This window comes from Lithobates pipiens, unplaced genomic scaffold (assembly GCF_037356315.1).
Source record: "Lithobates pipiens isolate NorthernLeopardFrog02 unplaced genomic scaffold, aLitPip1_a1.2 Scaffold_23, whole genome shotgun sequence".
NCBI classification, from domain to species: Eukaryota; Metazoa; Chordata; class Amphibia; order Anura; family Ranidae; genus Lithobates; species Lithobates pipiens.
Window position 1 is genome coordinate 294,889,814 of NW_027507785.1, and position 21,205 is coordinate 294,911,018.

A 21,205-nucleotide genomic window follows, 5' to 3' on the forward strand; every position below is an offset into this window, starting at 1 on the left:
GTGAAGGTGAATCTTCTTAACAGGGACACTGACAGAAAAAAAACTGATAAGCTTTCTAATCCATCTCCACTCTTTCAAAAAAAAAAACTAAAGAAAAAGCTTTGTTCTTAGTTATACGTTAATAATAGGCTGATTTAGGTGTATATTATTCATCAAACATAGCTATCTTTTGTTCATTTGCACAAAATAGGATGTATGTGCCCCCTAATTACATATGATGTATTTAACTTTAGGGAGATTTTATGTACTTTATTGCCTTGTGATCTCTGAGTTTTGGATGCCGGCAACCACTGTGCTCTCTACTTTACTGCAACTCCCTCTATCCTGTACACCTGACATTTGTCTATTAGGCATATAATATAATGAAGAATAGCCGCCACATTATACTAGAATATTTATGGCCCGTAAAGCCAAAGCAATTAAATAGATGGACCCATCCTACCCTATTATAGGCCAATAGAAATTTGAGATGATATCACATACCTGGTACTAGAGGCCAATAGAGAGAGAAGGTTCTAGAGTACAGCTGGTGTGCTGGCATAGAATCAGCAGACAGGTGCGCCCGTGAGGTGTAGCAGGACTTGGATAATGCTGAGACTGGAGCATGGTCAGAAGGAAGCCTAGGTCGGGAGCCAGGTAGGTATCAGAGCAGACGTGGTCAGATGGATAGCCGAGGTCAGGAGCCAGGTGGGTATCAGAGCAGACATGGTCATGTGGATAGCTGAGGTCAGGAGGCAGGTGGGTATCAGAGCAGATGCGGTCAGGTGAATAGCTGAGGTCGAACACAGGAAGAAAGCAGGAGACAGGCCAAGGAAAAACCGGGTTGGTAATAGGAGACACAGGGACAGGAATATCATGGAGATAACGCACTGGAGGAGCTGAGGATCAACCAGCAACTGCAGCCACTGACAGGCTCCCTTATAAAGGCCCTTGTGAAGTGCTGGTAGAGATTTTGGGTCCCAGAGTCCTTCTCCTACCGTTGGTGCCCTGACAAGAGCTGGTAGAGATGCTGGGTCCTAGAGCCCTTCTCCTGCCGTTGGTGCCCTGACAAGTGCTGGTAGAGATGCTGGGTCCTAGAGCCCTTCTCCTGCCATTGGTGCCCTGACAGATTACCCCTATGAAAATGTATTTTGTACTACATATTTGTACCCAGATGATTTTTTTATTTTCTTTATGTAATATTTATGTATTTAGACATAAGAAAAAACATGCCATAACAAACATTGCCATAGTTGTGAAGATTTGCGGTCGTGAAGACGAGTGCAAGTGTACAAGCACATAGAAGCACAAAATTACAAGGTACAAAAAATAAACATCATAACTAGAGGGCTAACCCTTTAAAACTCTGACCTAGCTATATAGCAGTCCTGACAGGTAGGCTCAAGAGCTAACCTAAGTTATCAGGGAATGTATATACTAAATTATCTGCAATATAGCCCAACTGGCTCTACTGTTGAGGGGATCTTAAAAGCCTCCATCAAACCCAGTGGCGGTCCATCCATAGAGGGTGCACAGGCACCGCCTCCACTATCCATGCATCTGGCCCCCTGATCTACATATCAGGGCACTGGATTATGGATTCCAATGTCGGGTGACAGAGACAGAAGCCAGAGACAGAGGCTCTAATAGGCTTAAAAAAAGGGTGGGCTCGGAGCGCAGAGCACCCTGTTGTGTGATGATAGCAAATACATTTTCGCTATTTTTAACGCTATAGTTCCTTGTCGTCAATCGGGAGGCAGGTCGTGAGACCTGTTTCCCGAATGGTACTAATTTATATTCCCATCGCACACGCTCCTGGATGCGCTCTCAGGTTTGGGTGCTGCAGCAAAGACCAGCTGGATACTGGTTCAAGTCACGATGAAGATATTTGCCAGCACACCATGGAACAACATAAATAGCGTCCAAACGGGTGATTTATTGCATGATCACAACACAAGTATAGTGCAACGTTTCAGAGCCGCGCAGGGCCCCTTCGTCAGGCATGTGATGTGTGTAGAGTGACAATGAAAAAGATTTAAAAAGCCATCAACGTGAAACTGTTTCCCGATTGGCCAAAGCACCAGGTGATCCTTTTGGATGCCTAGCGCTTTGGCTGAAGAGGAAACACAGGAGGAAGCTTGAGAAGCGGACACTGGAGCCACCGCTGCCTGCATTCCAGGAGAGGAGGAGAAGACACCACAGCCCCGCCGCACAAGTGGGTAAGTGCCGGACCGCCCATGGGGGGTGTGATCAGTCCCCCACTGCCTGGCGGGGGGTGGTTGGTGTTGTTTGTTTGCCACCCCCGAAAAGGAGAACCCACCATTTGGTCAGAATGTCAGTCTAGTGCAATAAAAATTAGTACCCGGATGATTTTGTATATTCATTGTAACTGTTCATAATTATTCTTTTCAATAATTATGTATATTGGTTTAAGTTCAATAAACAAGGTGTAAAAGGATGTAATTCCTCCCTTTATGTGCTTTAAATTTGAACTGTGCATATGTGTTCCACATGTGCAACAAATGGGCACTTAGTTTTGAAGTGGGGATGAGTTACAACTTTTATTAAGATTTATTATCTGTGACTCCATTGGGGGGATTTCCCGTAAGCTTTTTATCTGGATGTCACCTGTACAAGAAATGCATCTGAGGTTATTGACAGACAAAGACAGTGATAAAAATAAGAAGGCAATTCTATCTAACTCTAATTGTTTTATATTCAAAATTTTGGCTTGATTTGGGATTTAAGGAACACTGCCAGAGGAACAAGCGGGCGTAGAGGACCTGTGAGGTCTTTGGATCTGGCTGAAGGCATCTGGAAAAAAAGTTCTTTCTCTTGAGAAATGCAGTTTTCTTAGCAAAAATCCATAACCAATTATGTTCTAATGTCTTCTATACAACATCGGTACTGCTGGTCTATAAGTGAACTTTACGGCTTTCAAAAGATTCATGCCAATGGGCCTAGGTCCCTGGTGTGCAAGTCACAGTTTTCTTACAGTTTAGTTTGCTTGATAACATGTACATTACAAACAGGTCATTTTGTACTGCTTGAAAACCTGCCACATGCTGCAATTCCTCTGTAACATAAAACCAGAGATGAATTCCTTTAACATGTTTTCCAGTATATCCTTGCCAGCTTTGCTGAAAACCCTGGTTTCAAGAGTGTAATAGATCAAACTCCAAAATCCATGAAACTTAAGATTTAGAGAAATGACTACCACAACCACCCCCTCTTCTCCTCACTACTCTACTCAAATTGGGCCTACAGATTTTGAATGAGAGAGCCTGAAAGTAAACAGTTTTTGCTCTGCTCTTTCTTTAGAATACCCTTATTGCCTTGTGGCATCAGTGTCATGGATGCACTCCATATTACAGTTTTATGTGTAAAAAAGCCGTTATTTATATAGTAAAAAAAAAATCAAATATCATTTCAAAAATTGTAAATACATAAGGAAAAATAAAATAAAAGTGCCAAAACCCATGTAGTGATACCACCATAGGAGACTGTTCAAGAACCTCAGCCCTCCAAAAACACCAAGCTGAGTTTACAAACATACACTATCACAGGAAATCACTGAAAGTAATACTTAGTACCTAGTAGTAGTGATATATTAAAGAAATCAGGCACCAAACCGGATCATAAAGGCAAACAACATACTGTTACCCAATATGGTTGGTAACTAGGCAAGCATAACATGGATTGACAATGTGAATAACACAACTTAGTATACAAAAATTTCAGGACACAGTGATTAACAGGAAGGACAAGGCATAAGATCAGCATAAACAGTAGCAAGGCCACCTTGAGGGTAGCAGTGAGCAATAATAAGTTTACTCTACCGAGTGCCAGAACTATAGAGTGTATTTATGGAGGTGATGCTACTCTAAACCCTTGTACACACGGTTGGAGATTTCGACAACCAAATCCGTCGGATTTTGTCTGTCGGATTTTGTCCGACGGATTTTGTCCGAAACTGTTGCATACACACGGTCGGACAAAGTTGTCGGAAAATCCAACGTGATTACATTATTTCGTTACGACTGGACTACGTTCACGCTAGTAGCCAATAGCTTTGGTGTAGGAATTTGATCTGAGCATGCGTGGCAATTTGTCCGATCGGAATTCTCTACACATGATCGGAGTATGTCCGATCGGAGCATTTTGTCGGAAAATGTTACCAACAAGTTTGAAAACTTGGTCCGTCGGATACTCCGACGGAAACAGTCCGATGTAGACCACACACAGTCGGAATATCCGACAAAACGGTCCGATCGGACACATTCTGTCAGAATCTCCGACCGTGTGTACAAGGGCTTAGACTGACTGGGCATGCACTGTCTAAAAGAAAAGAGAATGGTAGAGCACCCTAAGGCAGAGGAACAAAGCGGACTTGTAGAATGATTATTACAGGTATGGCAGTCCTTTGAAATGTTCTTCTGCTGGCTAACATTGCCCTTCCCTTTAAAAGCATTGGTGCACTTAAAGACAGTCCAAGTTAACCTGCCATTGCTACTTGGTACTGCAGCAGGTCACTTCTCTTAAATCTATATAATTTGGGTGGAAGACACTTGTTCCTTTGGTGACCATGCTGCACAATTATTCATTATCCTTATTAAATATTCTTTTGTACGTATATCCCTATTCATTTATAATCCCAGTTTCGGGTTCATAAACCTGCGGCTTGAATTATTATTTATATATGTTTCCATCAGTTATTGAGAACTTCTTTATTATTTTTTCCGGGTTTTTTTTCCCTGGAATTTATCCATCAATCAATCAAACATATGGGCTGTGTTTGCTGGGTATGTTGCAATCTTTTTTCCGGGGTTACGATGTGCTCAGCTCCCTCAGCTCCCTCCCTACCTCCCTTTATGTATCTCAAGGGGTGGTGGGGTTCCATCTCAGCGCATCGGCGTCATGCACAAATGGGCCCCTTGAGCGGTGTCAACAGACGCTGCAAGGTGGGAGTCTATGTGTTTGTTCTGTTTTTTTTGTTGTTGTTTTTTGTTTTTTTTTCTCTTTCCAACTGATGCTGCAGCTAAGATGGGTGGGCACCCACTGAGGTATGGATTATCCTCAGCTGTGAGTGTTCCCTCATCTTCTCACAGCTGCAAAAGACATCATGCATGATGCTAGCAGGGATCCGCCCAGGGCCTGAGGTATATGAGCTGGGACAGACAGAAAAGTCACTCCTCCACTGCACTCCACTAGGAAGAGATCACTCCTTAACTCTACATATGGAAGAGATCACTCCTTAACTCTACATATGGATAGAGTTTTATTCATGGGGGTTTTTTTTTTCTCTCCTCTATGCACATACATTGTTTCATCCAGAGCACTGCACACCTTTTTTCACACATTTGAATGTATGATTTTGTATTTCCTTATCATCCATTCCCACCTATTTAACCACTTGCTTACAGGGCACTTAAACACCTTCCTGCCCAGACCAATTTTCAGCTTTCGGTGCTCTCACAATTTGAATGACAATTACTCAGTCATGCAACACTGTACCCAAATGAATTTTTTGTCCTTTTTTTCCCACAAATAGAGCTTTCTTTTGGTGGTATTTGATCACCTCTGGGGTTTTTATTTTTTGCGCTATAAATTAAAAAAGACCGAAAATTTTGAAAAAAAACGCATATTTCTTTGTTTCTGTGACAGAATTATGCAAATTATTAATTTTTCTTCATAAATTTTGGTCACAATTTATACTGCTACATATCTTTGGTAAAAATAACCCAAATTAGTGGATAATATTTGGTCTTTGTGAAAGTTAGAGAGTCTACAAGCTGTGGTGCGAATCGCACAAAATTGATCACATCTGATGTACTGGTGGCCTATCTCGCTTCTTGTGACCCGAACAAGCCAGGAAAGTACAAATACCCCCCAAATGACCCCTTTTTGGAAAGTAGACATTCCAAGGTATTTAGTAAGAGGTATAGTGAGCTTTTTGATGTTGTCATTTTTTTCCCACAATTCTTTGCATAATTAAGATTTTTCATTTTTTTTTTTTTTCTCCACAAAATTGTCATTGTAATAGGTTATTTCTCTCACGTGGCATGTGTATACCACAAATGACACCCCCAAAAAATTCTGCTACTCCTCCTGAGTATTACAATACCACATGTGTGGGACTTTTTCACAGCCTGGCCACATAGAGAGGCCCAACATGCAGGTAGCGCCATCATGTGTTCTAGGAACATAAGTTACACATCTAACTTGTTGACTATTTATTACACTTTTGAAGCACCAGGACAATGACACGTGACACTGATGACAGATGGCACTGATACGTGGCAATGATGACAGGTGGCACTGATGACAGATGGCACTAATATGTGGCACTGATGACAGATGGCACTAATATGTGGCACTGATGACGCGTGGCACTTATACGTGGCACTGATGACACGTGGCACTAATACGTGGCACTGATGACACGTGGCACTGAAACGTGGCACCGATGACAGTTGGCACTAATACGTGGCACTAATATGTGCCACCGATGACAGATGGCACTAATACATGGCACCGATGACGCGTGACACTGATGACAGATGGCACTGATAAGTGGCATTGATGACACGTGACACTGACAACAGATGGCACGTGACACTGACAGGTGGCACTGATGACAAATGGCACTGATACGTGGCACTGATGACAGATGGCACTATGTGGCACTGACGGCACTATGTGGCACCCGCGGCGGCGCGCATTGCGGAAGTAAACATCAGGCCGTCCAGGGACGACCGCCCGGACGAACGCGCCTGCTCTACGGCCGTCATTCGGCTATAGGGCGGGCGCGAGGAGGTTAACACACATTTAGCTTTCTCCTATTTCCCAATTATTTGTGCATATCTCATTCACACATATTTTTCAGTAATTCACTATATTCATTTAACACGTTCAATCCAACACTCAGTGTCCTGCTTTTTTTTTTTTTTTTTTTTTTGTGTTTTTGGTCTTTTTTGGTGACACATCACACTTCTCTTTTTTCTTTTTCACAGATTTGGGTAACACACATGTACATTCAGTACCTAGTGGACAAGTGTTGAGGGTGTCTGTGTTCGGTTCCCCTTGTCCTGCCCCCTGACATTGTTGGTGGGATGGTCGGAACCCTGCCTCAACTCCGGATGAAATGGTTATATCTCAGCTCTAACAGTTCCCATTGCTGGAAGTTCTGCCCAATTTTTGGGCTATATTGTAAGTTATTTTATCAATTAAGTGGATCCATTTGATACTCTTTCCATTTAACTGAGGTTCCACATATATTAATATTTGTCATATGCATCCCACCCCTGATGACTGGCATGAAGCCAAAAAACGCGTCGGGTTCTCAAAAGGATGCCCAATTAAGCTTATTTTAATCCTTGATAATATCGATTTTTGTCCTATAGAGTTTGTACTCATTCATGTGATTTTATAATTTTGATTGGTAATTTATGTATTTTTGTTATGAACTGCATCTATGTATGTCCATTAATTTGTCTATACAGATTTTCTGATCATTATTATGAAAATATATTGAGTGTATATGTATATTTATATTACTGTATTACCATTGTATGCATTCAGATCATGGACTACCCCTAGGGGTTATTGATTATAAATTCAATCTAAATCATTTCATCTACTCACATGTATTTATTAATTTTATTTTCAATTGACATGCTTCATTTAAAGTCCCACTTGCCCCACTTTTCTTTTTATACAATTTACCCGGGATGGAAGCATGCCATTGCTACTTGGTACTGCGGCAGGTCACTTCTCTTAAATCTGCATGCAGTATAGGTACAGTATAGCTACGGTATAATCTCAGCACAGGTGCAAGATAGATATGGTTCAGATGCAGTAAAGGTTTGGCATAATACGGCATAGAGTTGGAATAGATGCAGTCTAAGTTTGAAATAAATGCGGTATAGAGTGCAATATTGGTGCTGTATGGCTTGGATATACTTGGTATCCCTGCTAGCACTGTGATAAATGGGCAAATAGCCCTCTCACCAGTTTCCTCAGTCTCTCCTTGAAAGCCTCCGGTGATCAGTAATGGGAAGCTGAGGGGAAGTGGATGCTTCAATCCTCCTGTGGCAGCTGTGCAGTTGTTGTGATGGGGATGGTGCTGCACTGCTTTGGGTACCCTCACTCCCACTCCTGGCAGTTTAATAAAAACTCATCTGTCTACTCCACCTATTGCGCAGTGCTTAGTAGGAACTGTAGTGTAAGGAGTCCATTGGCTCCATCATATGGCTGTGGTCTTAAACTGCTGTACAACTCCCAAAATTCTCTGCAATCTGCAGAGAAGTCTATGGGCTTGCTTGGCTTTACCTCCCCCCTGCTGGCCAGAGGAGAATGGTGCAGCATTACATCGGTATCTCAGTAGAGGGAGAGAAGAATAAAAGACAATTTCTCATTTTCTATATTGCTGTTGCCCAGCACCTGACTACACCCATTAGAGTTTCCCTTAAAGGCTTAAAATCAGGGGTACACAGCCAGGATCTGGGATAAGCCTTGGAATCAGGACAGTTGGGTACAAGGTGTAAATTATTTTACCATACATGTTTCTGTGCTCTGTCTTCTTAACACACACAATGTCATTCTGCTTTAGTGATGGCTCAGTAATAAATGCACAGCATTAAAGAGAGAAAGGAAAGAATGATAAAACCTTAAACAGAAGGATTACCTTCAAAATCTTCTTGTTTCCGACATCACCTTGCACATGCTTCAAATCCTTGTAATACACTCTGGATCATCACACTACTAATGTATATACAATGCAGTATTTGTCTAGATTTAGACATACAAGCTCAAATGTGCAGAAGGCAATAGCAATTGAATACTATTTATTAACATATGTACAGTATATCCTTATTCAAGTAGATGTTAAAGAATCACTGCCTATTAAGGGAACTCTATACTCACAATTGAACAATAAAGTGGACCTATATTCCAATCTTAACTTGGTCTTGCTAAACCTTAAAAGTCTTACTGGGGTGGATAAATAAAAAAGTACTAGGAAACCCAAAATAATGACCTATCTTGGGGAAAATGCTGATCCTGGATCCCTCCGGTTCTGCACACACATCAGTAAAGACTTATTAGATCCTCACTCTAGGAATGCTCCAAATTAACTTTTATTAGCCACCAAGAACCAGTCTGCAATGTTGTGTAGTCTCTAAGGACCTCTTCATCCCTGTAGCTTGATTAAGAGGTCCTTAGAGGCTTTGACATATTACTGTCTCTTGGTAGTTAGTGCATGCTTTTTTGGAGCATTACTGGTGTGCAGGTGGCATCTGTAAACACCTATGAACTATATACAATTTCAAAAACTTGTGTTTAGTGAAGAATGTCACCAGTGCGTTCACAATAATTCAGAGAAACACTAAAAGATTCTTCGATGGTGCCACACCTTGTGCCATTTTGAACACCCGCCATCTTGACTAAGTCACAGGCTGAGGGTTACACAGATCACACATGGACTATTCGCAAAGTAACTCATATCAACTCATGCTGACATGTCAACTTATGTTAGATCACAAGGTCTCTGCTGAAGGCAAAGGTTTAGCCAATCTTTAATCTTCCAATCTCTGTCATTTTCTACAACATTGAATACACGATCTAATGCCTAGACTGCAGGTCATTCAGTCAGCAATAGTAGTACAGGGCAATGTCAAGCCTTAAAATGCATGCAGGTGACAGATCTTTCCTACCCAGTGCAATCAGACATAGTTGTAGTGTACAAGGCTACCCCCAGACATAAAAACTGCTGATGGAATTTTATATGCTGTTTTTATAGAAGTAAGGTTCCAATATAAAACTAAAGCTGGCATTCAGACATAGGAGCATTCTACTTAAAGCAGCACAAAACATTCTAGAAAGTTATATATAAGTAAATTGTCTATTTTTTTATGTGGCAGTTTTGATTCCAAGTATGGTTTTTGACAAAAGATGAAGTTACACATTAATTAAGCCCTTTTCTTTTCCAAGTTGGGTTGCTTAGCTGCAATCACATGACCCTCTGCAATGTGATGATAGTGCGGCAATTGGTATAAGAAATTAAGATTTTTCTTGAGTTTCTGGCGGTATACTGATCTAGATATAGAACTAATGATTTAAATATTCATTCAAATTCATCAGCTGTTGCTCTTTTTAAAAGATTATCTTTCTTTCCCAGTTTCAATGGATGTCAGAAATATACCCCAGCATTTAAAGCCACATGGGCATATAATTGGAACTAAACATTCACATGTTCCATCATGCCCCTGTCCTACGAACATCTGCCTTGACACGTCTCACGACACCATGGGAATTGGCTGAGTTGCCCATGTGGTCAGTTGTGAAAATAATAAAATATCTGTCAAAATCACCTCCTCCCTGATCCAGGTCTGGATTTTATCTCTCACTTACAGCCACTTGCACATCTCCAAATACATAATATAATATAAATGGGTACTAACATTTATAGGTAAAGTTGATCCAGGGAAAATCCAATTGCCTCTCTGGGGATCAGGAAGGAATTTTTTTCCACTGCTGGAGCAAACTCGATCATGCTTTGCTGGGGTTTTTTCGTCTTCCTCTGGATCAACCGTGGGTGAAGCATTGTGTACATGGGATTGCATTGTTTTTTTTTTTTGGTTGAACTAGATGGACTTGCGTCTTTTTTCAACCTGACTAACTATGTAATTATTTTCTACCTACCATAATCAGGGCTGCTGATAGCAATCATGGGACCCCATACAGCTTACAGCTTGCCCGACAGGGCTCCTCCTCCTATGAAAATATGAAATTATATTTTTGCTAGAATGCAACATCTGCGATACTATGCTTTGCAGCCATAGCAGAAATTATTCCCCCATTGAACAAGAGCTATTCAAGTGAATAAACAACAGACTTGGGGGGCACACTGTAAAAATACCTTTACATTCAAACACATTTTATGCCATCCAAGTCAGTTTTTTTTCAATTGTAAGGATCCTGACCAGATGCCTTGGGCTGGAGGACCCCATCCCCCCTTCATTACCTCTTATTAGTGTTCACTTGTGTTATAGGAGGAGTCCTAATAGTTCTCCCATAAAGAGGAGTGTGTCTCCCTTGGTTTAGATGCACGACCATTTATTTTATGAATAGTGTAGTACCCACTGATAATGGCGTACTTTGACGCAGTAGTCATATGGCCATATGGTGTAACCAAATCCCCATATTTTTGAATATGTTCAGGTGTTTTAAATAGCCTAAAAATAGCAGGATTTAAATGTCCTTTTTGTATGTGTACACCAGTGTTTCTCAAATCCAGTCCTCAGGCCCCCCCAACAGGTCATGTTTTCAGGATTTCCCTCAGATGAAACGGCTGTGGTAATTGCTAAGGCAGTGAAACTGATCAAATCACCTGTGAAAAATAATGGAAAACCTGAAAACATGACCTGTTGGGGGGGCCTGAGGACTGGATTTGAGAAACACTGGTGTACACTGTAATATATTTTGTTCTATTCAAGTGAATAGCGGCACAGATGCAATATCTGCACTCCCACAGGGAGCAATCGGGAACTGATCGCTAACTGTGTTCATTTAGGGTGATGTGTTCATTCAGGATGGTGAGCCCCCCTATTGCACCATCCTGAAATAACCCACCTATATGCTGTCAGCAGCTGCTAGCAGAAGAGGAGAGGAGGGAAAACACTTGCACTGCGGGGGGGGTTACATAGGGGTCCCAGACAGCAGGAGGAAGGCGGCGCAGATACTAGAACCGACCCAGCCAGAAGAAGAAAAGAAAAGTAGAAGCCATCAGCACTGCACAAGAGTCACAAGTGTCAGCAATAAGGCAGTACTACTGGGCCTCCTGCTTGGCAGGTGCCTGGGCCCCGCCTCCTGCTCGGCAGGTGCCTGGGCCCGCTTCTGAACTGATGAGGCATGGGCCCAGTACAAGAGGGCTGGTTGTACTGCCTTATCAGCAGCCCTGAATATAATACGGATCCACTTTCATTATAAAGTATTTCTCTTACTAAAGCCACATAAATAAGTAATAAAAGATTTTCAACTTTGCTAAAAAAAAGTCCAATTAAATATGATAACTGCTACTAGCCATACTGTATGTTAATATCTACCTGTATTCAAAATGACGCCATGGACTCTGCAATTGTCAAGCAACCATGCCCACATTTGTACATTTCATGCTGACATCATATTTTGTCTAAAGACACATTTAATGGTACTTTGTCAAAATGTTCAGCCATTCCAGACAGACATGAAAGAGATTTCTGAAAAATGAGATTTGTGTATCGGTTTGTGTTCGGACTGTCCTGCCCTTGGCTGTCTTTTGAGGTTCACTGATGCTCTAATTTTCACTATACACCTTTTGTCCTCTGATTACAGCTTATCTTATAAGCAAAGAACTTTGAGCCATACAAAGGCTGACAGAGAGGAATGCTAGGTATGAAGCTTACCCAGGACAGACAGGTAAGATTGGCTTTCATATATTTCTTTAGAAAATAAAGGGACGTGGGAGGTAGATGGGGGGGGGGGGGGGGGACTGACAAGTTTAAAACAGCTCAATGGGCTCAAATAAAATACTATTAAACAGTTGCCTACGTTTTACCTAAGGGGGTTATGATGGAAAGTGTCATTTACTGTGACAAATCAACCGCTATGCGGTACACATCAGTGATAAAAAAAAAAAGCATTAATGGAAAAATATTTTTACAGCCAATTGTAGCGTAGTCATGCAACTGATACATTAAGCATTAAGGGGATCTGTCATCTACAAAAGAATATTTGAACATGCAGCAATTCCATACACATCAAAGTAACCCATGTTCTGAGGCTGCCAGTGTCCAGATTATTACAGTAACACACTAATAAATTATCCCTGGACGCAGATATGTTGAATATTTTTCTTTTACCCTCCAGGAACGAAGAACTTTAAGGCTACTTTCACACTGGGGCGGGGGGGCGACGTTAGCGGTAAAGCACTGCCAATTTTAGCGCTACTATCAGCCGCTAGCGGGGCACTTTTAACCCCCCACCAGCGGCCGAATAAAGGGTTAAAAGCGCCACTGTCTAAGTACTTTGCAGGCGCTTTGGCAGTGGTGCCCATTGATTTCAATGGCAGGGGTGGTGGAGGAGCGGTGTATACATTGCTCCCCCACTTCCCGAAAGGTGCTGCTTGCAGGACCTTTTCTAACATCCTGCAAGCGCACCACTCCAGTGTGAAAGCACTCGGGCTCTCACAATGGGGCTGCAGGGGAGGCATTTTTCAGGCGCTATTTTTAGCCCAAAAGCGCCTGAAAAACGCCCAGTGTGAAAGGGGTCTTAAAATAAACATGTCAAGAATTTTTTTTTAAATCTTCATGTTTTTATTTTTTTACTTGCACAATTGTTGTGGTATATCAAGTTTGCCTCCAGAGATTCCCTGACAACTCTTTACAGTTATACAAACCTTTCTCATCCAGCAGTGCTAGAGCCCTGAAGAAGGGAAGGTTTTAGGAGAAATGTGTTGGCTTGTTTCATGGACATTTGAGCAATTAAGCAATTTGAGCAATTAAAAGAAATGTAAAACATTTTGGAAGCATTCTGTCTTAAAAATTCTAAATCCCAACATACTTTCAAGTTGTGAAGGTATTCCATTGATGAGAATACCTGAAACTTAACAGCAGCCAATAGAAAAGAATTCAATAGGATCCAAAAGAATCAAATATATTTAACCCATAATATATCCAATAGAATCCAATATATCCAATATACAGTATGCTATAATACAGTAGTCTCCAAACTATGGCCCAGGGCCAGGATGCTGCCCCTTGGCTTGCCTTTATCCGACCCTTGGAGCACATTTCCTTCCATTGATACAAGACACTATTTCTCTCACTGACACCAACAATGGGGCACTATTTCTCCCACTGACACCAACAATGCAGCTCTCTTTCTTGCACTGACACCGATTCGGCGCCTTTTCTCACATTGACACCAGCAATGGGGTGCTCATTTTCACACTGACACCACCGATGGGGCACTCATTCTTACACTGACACCAGCGATGGAGCGCTCTTTCTTACACTGACACCAGTGATGGTGTGCTCATTCTTGCACTGACACCAGTGATGGGGCACTCATTCTTGCACTAACACCACTGATGGGGCACTCTTTCTTGCACTGACACCAGTGATGGTGTGCTCATTCTTGCACTGACACCAGTGATGGTGTGCTCATTCTTGCACTGACACCACTGATGGGGCACTCTTTCTTGCACTGACACCAGTGATGGTGTGCTCATTCTTGCACTGACACCACTGATGGGGCACTCTTTCTTGCACTGACACCAGTGATGGCATGCTCATTCTTGCACTGACACCACTGATGGGGCACTCTTTCTTGCACTGACACCAGTGACGGGGCACTATTTCTCACACTAATACCAAAAATGCATTGTTTACTCCCACTGGCAGGGGCCAGGAGGATTTTTACTCCCAAAGGCCACATTCCAGCCTCCATAAATTCTGGAGGACACTAAACTGGCCCTTTGTTTAGAAAGTTTGGGGACCCCTGCCATAATAGAATAGAATTCAAACTATAACTTCTAGAGTCTGAACGCATCAAATTTCCATAACTGTTCCGAATGCTTATGTGATCCAACAACACCAAAACTATCACAACATGCTGTTACCACCTATCAATTCACACAAGTACCACCTATCCCTATCACTTATCATCACCTTAACCCTAAAACTTTCCCTTTCACTATTACTAAAACATAACCCTGAAAATAAACCATTGCTACCTAACCAATCAAATCACTTTAAACTGTAAATCAAGTCAAAATGATTTGGGGCTAAAACCTCTATTGGGTATTTATTATTTAATAGTACAAAGAAGGAGTGCTGGGTCCTTGGGTAGAAAATTTGGTGGGAGTATGTCCTAGATTTTCACAACACATCCGATAAACTAGGATTTCTGAGGCACCAAAAAAAAATGATTTTTTTTATAAAACATTTTCTTTTTAGAAACCTAAAAATCATGAAAAAAAAAACAGTTGATACAAGAGTATGGTTGATTAAACAACTGATCAATACACATGTCATTTAGATACATTTTTCAATCAATCATGTTTTGATTGATTCTTACATGTGAGCCCAACGCGATTGAATTTCTAATGAATATTCATCAGGGACAGATAGGTGGTTTGTCTAAAATACAAATACACATTCATAAAGACAACACAGTAAGTAATTGTGCATTGCTTATAATAGTAACTTACAAAGTTAATTTGAAATGTATAAAAGGTCAGCTCAAGATCAGAACGACTACCTCACTAGGTTGTCGGTGACCCACCCAGCAGACCAGCCAAAAGAGCACAAAGCGCGCTAGGGCAACCTCCCTTTAGGAGAATATTTAAATAAGATGCATATCTAGTTTTTATTCGTGGGTTAAGTTGGCAACTCTCCATGCATACAGGGGGCTCGTAGGTGATCCTTTCAGAAGTTGTAGATGCAAAACAATGAAAGCTCCAATTTACTAGTCATTGGCCAGCGAGGAAGCTCCTGGACATGGCACCGCTGGATTGGAGATGAGTATAGTTCCACTTAAAGGTAAGAGATTGTGAAAATTTAGATTTTTTTATGTTTTTAACACAGTGATTTATCCTAGAGTTGGGCTTTAAATGCACCACATATATTCAACGGGCAGGTGGGACTTTAAAGGTACCAAAGTAACAGATAAACCGATAAATAGCATCCAAAGGGAGGGGGAGGCTGCATTCCTAATCGGTTACACATGCACATTGGAATAGCAAAGAGAATAAAATAGACTTCACAGTGCATTTTTATCATAAGAAATAAACACAGATCAAAAACAGCAAGTGGTGAGATATAAATCTTTTCTTCACAAAAGTGAGATAATGGCTATTTATTAACACATTTTTTCTCAACTATCTTTTTAAAGTCGCATCTAATAAGAAGAGTTGGAATGTCATTATTGTAGTTGAGATTCAAGTAAAAAGGTTAGGGATGAAAAGAAGGAGGGTTAAATATTTATAGAGTGTTTTACTAAACAGTGAGTGCCACGGAAAATATTTAAAGTCACATCCAACAAAAAGATCTGGAATGTCGTTATTGTGGTAGAAATTCAAGCAAAAGAATTAGAGATGGAAGGAAGAAGGTTTAAAGATTTATAAAAGTTTCAGTTTATCATCAATATGCATAAAATGTATGATATAAAATATATGATTCTCTTTATATATATGCTGCTCTTGTTCTGGGTGGGCGTCATATGAAGTCCGTCCATTTAAACAGGGCATGCGCGCGATCACGCGTGCGCAGCCCTGTACCTTCGGTGGCGGCGTGTCAAGGAGACACCACTCGCCACCGAGGGGCTGTGAACAGCCATTTGGCATGGCTGTTTACCACATGATCAGCCAATCACAGATTGTGCCGCCCCACTTTGCGCAGCGCATGCACGCGATCGTGCTGTGAGTGCACGTGGATGGCGGCGTGTTCCCGGGAACACTGCTCGTCACCAACGCTGGTAAACAGCTATTAGGTGGCGGCTGTTTACCACCTGTGATCCTTTCACAGCCGATCACTAAATCTAAATACAGAGTGGTAACGAGATGATACCAGGTTCTCCTCCTCACACACCGATCGCGTGTGAGAAGGAGATTGCGGTTACATCTCGTTACCGCTTACAGTGTACACCAACACACACTGATTCCCCCCCCCCCCCAATAAAGAGGACCTGTTACCACCCATCAAAGTACCTGTCATCACTCATCAAAGTACCTGTCACAGCTCATCTGAGTACCTGTCACAGTTCCTCTGAGTACCTATCACAGCCCATCTTAGTACCCAAGTACCTGTCACAGTTCATATGAGTACCCAATTACCTGTCACAGTTCATCTGATTACCCAAGTAGCTGAGTACCTGTCACAGTCCATCTGAGTGCCTGAGTACCTGTCACAGTCCATATGAGTACCCGAGTACCTGTCACAGTTCATCTGAGTACCTGAGTATCTGTCACAGTTTATCTGAGTACACGAGTACCTGTCACAGCCTATCTGAGTACCTGTCACAGTTCATATGAGTACCTATGTACCTGTCACTGCCCTTCAGAGTTCCCTAATACCAGTCACTAGCCCATCAGAGTCCCCGAGTACCTATCTGTAGCCCATCAGAGTACCCGAGTACCTGTCACCAGGCCATCAGAGTACCCGAGTACCTGTCACCAGGCCATCAGAGTACCCGAGTACCTGTCACCAGCCCATCAGAATACCTGAGTACCTGTCACCAGCCCATCAGAATACCCGAGTACCTGTCTGCAGCTCATCAAGTTACCCGAGTACCTATCTGCAGCCCATCAGAGTACCCGAGTACCAATCTGAAGCCCATGCCTCATAGAATATACGTTGGGGTGTTTGCTTTCCAAAATGGGGTCATTCCACTGTCCTGGTGCTCAAGGACCTTCAAAACTATGATAGGTAGGAATGAAATGAGATGTGTAATTTATGCTCCTAGAACACCTGAAGGTACTACTTCAATGTTGGGCCTCTGTATGTGGCCAGGCTGTGTAAAGCCGCGTACACACGGGCGGACTGTCTGGCCTACTTAGTCCGCCGAAACACATTTCAGCGGACAGTCTGCTCGTGTGTGGGCTTCAGCGGACTTTTTCAGCGTGCAGTCTGGTGGACTAAGTATTTCAGAATGTTCGAAATACTGTCCGCTGGACTCGCATTTCGGCGGACAATCCGCCCGTGTGTGTGCCAGTCCGTCGTACTTTTGAAATGAGCGGACTTTTCCCGCCCGGAGAAAAGTCCGCTCATTTCGAGCGGGTATCCAGGTAGGCAGGGCCCGCGACGGAGACGTCGCTGGCCCCGCCGCCTGGTATGGACTTAAAGGGGAACCCCAACGCGAAAAAAACGGCGTGGGGGTCCCCCCCAAGTCCACAACAGACCCTTGTCTGAGCACGCTACCCGGCCGGCCAGGATAGGGGGCGAGCGAGCGCCCCCCCTCCTGAGCCGTACCAGGCCGCGTGCCCTCAACATGGGGGGGTGCCTTGGGGAAGGCCCCCCCACCCCAAAGCACCTTGTCCCCATGTTGATGAGGACAAGGGCCTCTTCCCGACAACCCTGGCCATTGGTTGTCGGGGTCTGCGGGCGGGGGGCTTATCGGAATCCGGGAGCCCCCTTTAATAAGGGGGCCCCCGGATACTGGCCCCCCACCCTATGTGAATGAGTATGGGGTACAATGTACCCCTACCCATTCACCTGTGAAAAAAAGTGCAAAAAAACACAACACAGGGTTAAAATATTTTATTGCACAGCTCCGGGGGTCTTCCGTCTTCGGGGGTCTTCTCGCCGGACTCCTCCGCTATCTTCTTGTAGCTCTTTTGCTAGCGGAGGAGTCCGGCTTTCTTCCTCGCCGCCGGCCTCTTCTCCCGACTTCGGGGGTCTTGTCCCCCTCTTCGGTTCTTCTGCCGGGCCACCGCGCCTTCTTATAGCTCTTTTACAGGCGGTAGCCCGGTCTTCTGTCACCGCCGTCGCCGCCGCCTTCCGTTCTTCTTCTTCTTCTTATTCTTCTTCTTCTCCAGGAGATGTTGCCTCGACGCTCTCTCCGGCCACAATGCCAGGGACGCGCTCCGCTGCGATTTTATAGAGGGACAATGGGGCGGTGTCACATGGCTTTATGTCACATGGGTTGGTCACATGGTGACCCCGCCCCTTACGATGTCATAGTCCCCATGTGACATCAACCCATGTGACCAACCCATGTGACATAAAGCCATGTGACACCGCCCCATTGTCCCTATATAAGTGGCCGCGCAGCGCGGCCCTGGCATTGTGGCCGGAGAGATCGTCGAGGCAACATCTCCTGGAGAAGAAGAAGAAGAACAAGAAGAAGAAGAAGAATGGAAGGCGGGGGGGCGGGGGCGGCGGCGACAGAAGACCGGGCCACCGCCTGTAAAAGAGCTATAAGAAGGCGCGGTGGCCCGGCAGAAGAACCGAAGAGGGGGAAAAGACCCCCGAAGTCGGGAGAAGAGGCCGGCGGCGAGGAAGAAAGCCGGACTCCTCCGCTAGCAAAAGAGCTACAAGAAGATAGCGGAGGAGTCCGGCGAGAAGACCCCCGAAGACGGAAGACCCCCGGAGCTGTGCAATAAAATATTTTAACCCTGTGTTGTGTTTTTTTTGTACTTTTTTTCACAGGTGAATGGGTAGGGGTACATTGTACCCCATACTCATTCACATAGGGTGGGGGGCCGGTATCCGGGGGCCCCCTTATTAAAGGGGGCTCCCGGATTCCGATAAGCCCCCTGCCCGCAGACCCCGACAACCAACGGCCAGGGTTGTCGGGAAGAGGCCCTTGTCCTCATCAACATGGGGACAAGGTGCTTTGGGCCCTTCCCCAAGACACCCCCCATGTTGAGGGCACGCAGCCTGGTACGGCTCAGGGGGGGGGGGGGGCGCTCGCTCGCCCCCCTTTCCTGGCCGGCCGGGTAGCGTGCTCGGATTAGGGTCTCTTGTGGACTTGGGGGGGACCCCCACGCCGATTTTTTTCGGCGTTGGGGTTCCCCTTTAAGTCCATACCAGGCGGCGGGGTCAGCGACGTCTCCTTCGCGGGCCCCGCCTACCTGGAGACGCGCTCGAAATGAGCGGACTTTCCTCCGCGTGTGTGGGCGAGTCCTTTTATTTCAAAAGTAGGGCGGATAGTATGGCGGACTTAGTCCGCCGTATTAGTCCGCTCAAAAAGTGCCGTGTGTGGGCAAGTCCGTTCATTCGAAAGTATGACGGACTGTCCGTCGGATTGTCTGACGGACTAAGTTGGCCAGACAGTCCGCCACGTGTGTACGCGGCTTTAGTCTCACACGTGTGGTATCACCATACTTATGAAAAGTAGCAGAATGTATTTTGGGGTGTCATCTTTGCAATATACATGTGTTAGAAATATCTTATAAATTTACAACTTTGTGTTAAAAAAAATGCGCTTTCATTTTTTTTACACATTTTCCAAAAACTTCTGGAAAAAAATGAACCATTCAAAAGACTCATTATGCCTCATAGATTATACGTTGGGGTGTTTTCTTTCCAAAATTGGGTCATTTTGTGGGCAATTCCACTGTCCTGGTGCTCCAAGGCCTTCAAAATTGTAATAGGTGGTTGAGAAATGAGATGTGTCATTTATGCTTGTAGAACGCCTGAAGGTGCTACTTCAATGTTGGGCCTTTGTACAGTATGTAGCCAGGCTGTGTAAAAGTCTCATACGTGGTATAATCATACTCGGAAGAGTAGCAGAATGTATTTTGGGGTGTAATTTGTTGTATGTATATGCTGTGTGTGAGAAATAACCTGATAATATGACAATTTTGTAAAAAAAACAACAAATAAAAAAACAAAAACAAATCTTCATTTTGCAAAGAATTGTGGGGAAAAAAAATACAACTTAAAAAAACTCACCATTCTACTTACTTGATAACATGTCTACTTTCTAAAAAGAGGTCATTTGGGGGGTATTTGTACTTTCCTGACTTGTTAGTGTCTCAAGAAATGAGATACACCTGATGTACTGAAGGCCTGATCAGATGTGATCAATTTTCAGTGATTGGCACATAGCTTGTAGACTCTATAACTTTCACAAAGACCAAATAATATACATTAATTTGGGTTATTTTTACCAAAGCTATATAGCAGTATAAATTTTGGCAAAAATTTATGAAGAAAAATTACAAATTTTCTAAATTTTATGACAGAAAAGGCATTTTTTCACAAAAATTAAGGTCTTTTTTTATTTATAGCACAAAAAATAAAAACCCCACAAGTGATTAAATACCACGAAAAGAAATCTCTATTTGTGTGAAAAAAGGATGCATATTTTATATGGGTACAGTGTTGCATGACTGAGTAATTGTCATTCAAATTGTGAGAGCGCAGAAAGCTGAAAATTGGTCTGAGCAGGAAGGGGGTGTATTGAGGTGGGTAAAGAATTGTTTAAATATAATTTCATTTTTTTTCAAATTGATTGTTTATTCTATACTTTAGTACCTTTAAAGACCCGCCTGCCCTTTCTCTTTTTATTTACATTGAATGGGATGTGGTACCAAATTTGATTTCGTGTCACCCGATTTCCAAACACATAGCCCTTGTACACACGGTCGGACATTTTGACAACCAAATCCGTTAGATTTTGTCCGACGGATTTTGTCCGAAACTGTTGCATACACACGGTCGGACAAAGTTGTCGGAAAATC